Source organism: Brassica oleracea, chromosome C1 (assembly GCF_000695525.1).
Source record: "Brassica oleracea var. oleracea cultivar TO1000 chromosome C1, BOL, whole genome shotgun sequence".
In the NCBI taxonomy this organism is placed as follows: Eukaryota; Viridiplantae; Streptophyta; class Magnoliopsida; order Brassicales; family Brassicaceae; genus Brassica; species Brassica oleracea.
Genome location: NC_027748.1, coordinates 33840503 through 33846080, shown reverse-complemented (window position 1 = coordinate 33846080; position 5578 = coordinate 33840503).

Below are 5578 nucleotides of genomic sequence, written 5' to 3'. Positions count from 1 at the left end.
AAATATATGAAATAAAAACTTGTTTACAATGCGATAATGATTACAATACAGTTGACTACTATTGTTAGGTTGCAAAAAAAAATATAGCCAAGAAAGAATGAGAAGATATAAGCATGAAAGCAATAAATACATTTTTAAAACTCGCATGAAAATAAGAGATATATGTATAATCCATCAAAACCAATTATATTATGCATAAAAATGAAACTTAAATGTCCAATGGCACTATATGTAATTAGACTAGGCAAGCAAGGGTTATTCACTAAATGCTATGAGAAGAGCTCTCATGATGACACATAAGGAATGGCAATCTTGATAATAACACATGAGGCAAAGGTTTATTATTTACAATGCTCCTCAAATAATAGTAAAGGGATATATATATATATGTATATTCTTGATATTTTATCTGTCTATAATAACGTTGATACGGTCACCTTCATGCTCTTTGGAAATCTTGGGAACCAGATGATAATCCGCGCAGGATTGAATTTTTTTTTAAAATATATTGTAGGTAAATACTATAAACAATATACATTTTGTTATCAATAAACTTTTTTACATTTGATTAGAGGTGTACATTCGAGTACCATTTGGTTCGATTCGGATCTTTGAGGGTTTGGTTTGAGTTTGAATTCGGATAACGTATTTAAATTAAAGTTCATATATACTTTAAATTGAACTTTTTGCAAAATTGACCTAAAACTCAAAGTCAAACACAAAATCATCCTCCTTTTTTTTTGGAAATTAGTTTTGCCCTATTCACCCTACAAGTTCATATAATTCACGAAAATGCCATCAATTTTTTTTTCCGAAAATGACATTTTTACTCTCTCACCCTCATCATCTTCAAATAATTACAAGATTCCCATTGTCATCAATACCCCAACCACCATGAACAACCAATTTGAAGCTCTTACTGCTCCCAAAATCGATTTACCCTTCTTCTTTCTCCATTCTTATGAACAAAACACAACATCTCTCTCACTTTCTCTCCACATTCAGCTTAAAAAACCCAAATTTTTATTCTACATTTTTTATGGTTCATAGAATCATAGAAGCTAACGATTCTGGGTGGGTCACTTTCGTTTGAGATTTTGTGTGCTTGGAGAAGCCTTATGTGTGCTAAGGAAGTTATCTCACCAATTTAAGGTATGAAATCGACTTACTTGGAAGTCGTCTGGTCAATGCATATGTTATTTTTGCAATTGACTTTGAAATCTGTTTTCTGAGACGACTGAAATATAAGTCGTCTGCTTTTGTTTGGTTACAAAAAAATTTCCAAAGAACCTAGACGACTTACATTTCAGTCGTCATAGGTTAGTTTTGCATTTGACTGTATTTTGTCAGAATTTTGACTTTCCTGGACGACTTATTTTTCAGTCGTCTGGTGGAAAATTGAAATATCAATATTTTATTAAAACCCGACGACTTACATGTAAGTCGTCGTAGGTTAGTTTTGCCTTTGAAAAAAAACTTCAATATTTAATTATACACAGATAATTTTTTTAATGTGGAATGTTTAGTGGTTTCAATAACTTATAATTATTTAAAAAACAATGAAGATTTCAAAATTAAAATATTAACTTTTCAATATATGTTCAACGTAGATATCAAAATATAAGTATGTATTTTCATATGATGTATATAGTTTGATTTAATAGGTGTTTATGTTAATATATATATATATATATATATATATATATTAACATAAACACCTATTAAAATAAAATTATTAATTCATATGATTTTATAATCATTGTATTTTATTATAGAAAAAAATAAATCTTGATCATCAAAGTTTATGTGAGACTTTTAACAGTTTTAGTAATTTATACTCGTTTTGAAAAATTCAAAATACAACATATACAAACAAATTTAAATTTTTATTATATGATTAATGTAATTATGTAATTTATTTTAATAATAAATAATTAAACAAAAAATATAGAAAGCATACATATTGTTAGCATATATTTATTATTTAAAATCATTAATTGTCATATATCTTACTCACATTAGGTAATTTCGTAGGTTTTATTTAAGGAAAAAATTCAATTTGATAAATGAATGGTCCATAATGGACATACTATATAATATAACATTCCCTAGCAATTTAATTTTGGACTAACAAAATTCTCAATTGATTCTCAAGCCGCCACGTAAGCAAAAATTAGCATTTTAATTAGGTGACAAATAAGCATGACACTTTTTTAATTAATACAAATTACAGGTTATAACTTTTTAAATGTTTCTCATTTAATATATAGGAGATTCTATTAAAAGAGGAACATGACCTATTGAGTATAGATATGGTCTAACTATTTTAATACAATTATTAAAACCTTTTATTAATCCTTTAAAAGAAATATTATATAAAAACACAAATATAACTAAAAACACATAAATATAAAAATTAATTTTTTAAAAAATGTAAAACAAAAAATATACTCGTCTTTTTAAAGGCGGATCAAAATCTAGTATTCTATTAAAATAGAAGTCACAATTTATTTTTATGTGTAATTTTTTTTTAAAAAATGGACCATTTTTAGAAAGTCATTAATCAAAAATTATTTTATTTGTGTCTCATTATTAATGAAGAATCTTCTCATATTAATCTAAATAATATTCTTTCACCTTAACTAGCTAACTGTATTTAAGTAATTCATTAACCTTAATTAAATTCTGACTCGGTTCTGCGATTAATAATGGTGACAATTATCATCTTCTTATGTGTTAAACAATTATATTCACATAAAGAAAATTTTTGAACGTTATAAACATGTATTAATATACTCAAACTTTGGGAACAAATTATCCTATATTTATTTTTATTAATGCATAAACCACACTTATAAAATTTAAATAGGTCAATGTCTAAAACCATAATCGGTACATATGACACAATACATATACCCAATATCATATACATATAAGTTATAGATTTGTTGTTAAAAAAAAGTTATAGTTTTAAAATATACTAGATCTCGATTCGTGCAACCGCACGAGTTTTTATTTTCATTTAGTTTTATATAAATATTTTGTTTTCAATTCTAAATTGGTATTTATTATAATATATATGTGTCTATCAATTTTTAAAACATAATAAGTTTACGGTATATTTTTTCATTGAATAGATTGTTTCAAACTTTCACATGTATTTGTATCTTCTTCTATAAATATATTTTCGGATTATTATTTCATTATTAAAATCGTAGCTATATATATAAAGATTAGTAAAATATTTTTTTGTTGTCATATTCATAGATTTATATTATCGAATAAATAATTAAATATTTAGTTTTTGTTTAATTTTTAAAATAAACTATATAGTTTAAAATTTGTTTTCATTGGTTTATGGTAGTAAAGATTAATCATTGTTAGATAATATTATTTTTGTTATTAAAAAAATCTTTATAATTTTAAAAGTTAACATCGACAAATATTTAAATAATTAACATATGGAGGTATAGTATTACAATATTAAATTATATCTATTTAATTTATACTATCTATAAATCCAATGGATCATCTATTGTTTAAATCCAATTATTGATAGCCCAATACAAATTTATGTTAGGCCCAAAATTTAAATGATAAAATTAGATATTAAATGTAACATGACTTTCTAATAATAGGTCTATTAAGTCAATTTTTAAAAAAATCACACATGAATCAAGGTTGTGACTTATGTTTTAATATATAAGATAGGCCCTTTTATATGTTCTATATAATGTTTTAACATGTAAAATGTTTTGTATATTTATGTTAAGCCCAATTTAATAAGATAATATGTGCTGACAAAAAAAAATGTTTGATTTAAATTAGTCATGCAGTTCGGGTTTTCGGGTCGGGCAATTCGGAATTCGGGTATTTAGGTTTGGCAAAAATCTTGCCAAATTAAACCGGAAAAAGTTTGGACCAGTTTGGTTTTTTATTTTTTTGCCGAAACTAACCGAATTGTTTTAATTTCAATTATATTTCGGTTAGAATTTAGTTAAACTCAGGTAATTTCAAATATTTTTTTTTCCGAAACTAACCAATTGCCGAACTGAACTGGACCAAAAACCTATTTTTAAAAAATTACTTGACAAATCGAACCAAACTTCTCACCAAATTTCCGGTTTGGCGGGTTTTGTTCAGTTCAACATCTTACACGTAATTTAAATGGTAAATTTAACTTATGTTTTGATAATAGAAATAACTAATACTAATTTTTTCAAATTAGCGTATTTAAATATTATAATTTTTTTATAAAATGCAATTTTTATTAAATTCATTAGTTTTTTATTACTTATAATTTTGTATGATATTTAAATGATAAATGAGTTACAAAACAACTTTTAAATTAGTTAATCTTATAATTTTGTATGATATTTAAATGATAAATGAGTTACAAAACAACTTTTAAATTAGTTAATCTTTCAAAGTCGTGTTATAATCAAATGCTAATCCAATAAGTACTACTATATTTATAATAAGAAACCAATTTTAAGGTGATATTACCCGATAGCTTTGTAAAATTTTGAATTTCTTTTCTTTTCTAGTTGGTGTCATATAGTTAATTATATTTACGTAAGATTGTTTGAGTTCACCTTTCTATCTTCTAGAAAGATCATCTATAAAACAAATTTTCTGTGAAATCATCCAGACGGGAAAAAAGCTAACCAATCCCAAATACTCCTCTAGAAAGATCAGTAGTGATCAGTTTTGAATCCACACAAATTGAGTTGGTATTTTCTTCATCACTTATATGCATGAGTTGATTTTGTTGTATTTTATAGGCTGAATCCAGTCAAGAAAAAATATCTTGTGCATGGGTCCTAACTCCTCTTAGTTAATAAAAATTCGGATAAGACCTGGTGAATTTATATGAAAATTATTTAAAAAATATCGTATGGAAAAATAAAAATTATATTCTTGATCGAATTAATATTTTTGGCTCTTAAAAAAATTTTAATTTTTTTTTGTTAATTACATAATTTGTTTACTGATTAACTGATCTCATTTTCAAAAATATTTTAAGTCAAAAAATTACTTATCGCATAAAAACCTAACGTTTAGGCCGAAGAACTTCAGACCTACTATTTGGTTACAAAGAAACTATGTCAGCTCGGTTTTATATCATGATTTAGCAATTTAAAAGTTAATTATGGTTATGAAAAGTTTACGTTCACGTGCCAATCAGATGTTAGGAGTTTTCAAGGCTCCTAAGACAAATGTTGTAGTATAGTGATTGTCGAACCAGTTCTGAGAGATATCAAAGCACCGAGAATGCAAGTACTCACTTAATCTAAGTGCAACCAATGATTTAGATGAGTTTTAAGCTATGACTAAAACTAATAAGCAATAACAGAATGATACTTTCTTGACTAAGGGAAAAAAGGAACTCATAGGCATAGGGATTAGACCTTGGGTGATCAAGTTTTGAACTAAGGATGACAAATGATTAATCAAACTATCTACCTTAAGCCTAGACACAATTCTAAGCAAGCTCTATGTCTAGATGAATGCTCATTTGCTAACATATCTCAAACATCAAATGTCTTTGGTTGAATAATATGAAAGCAATCATTAC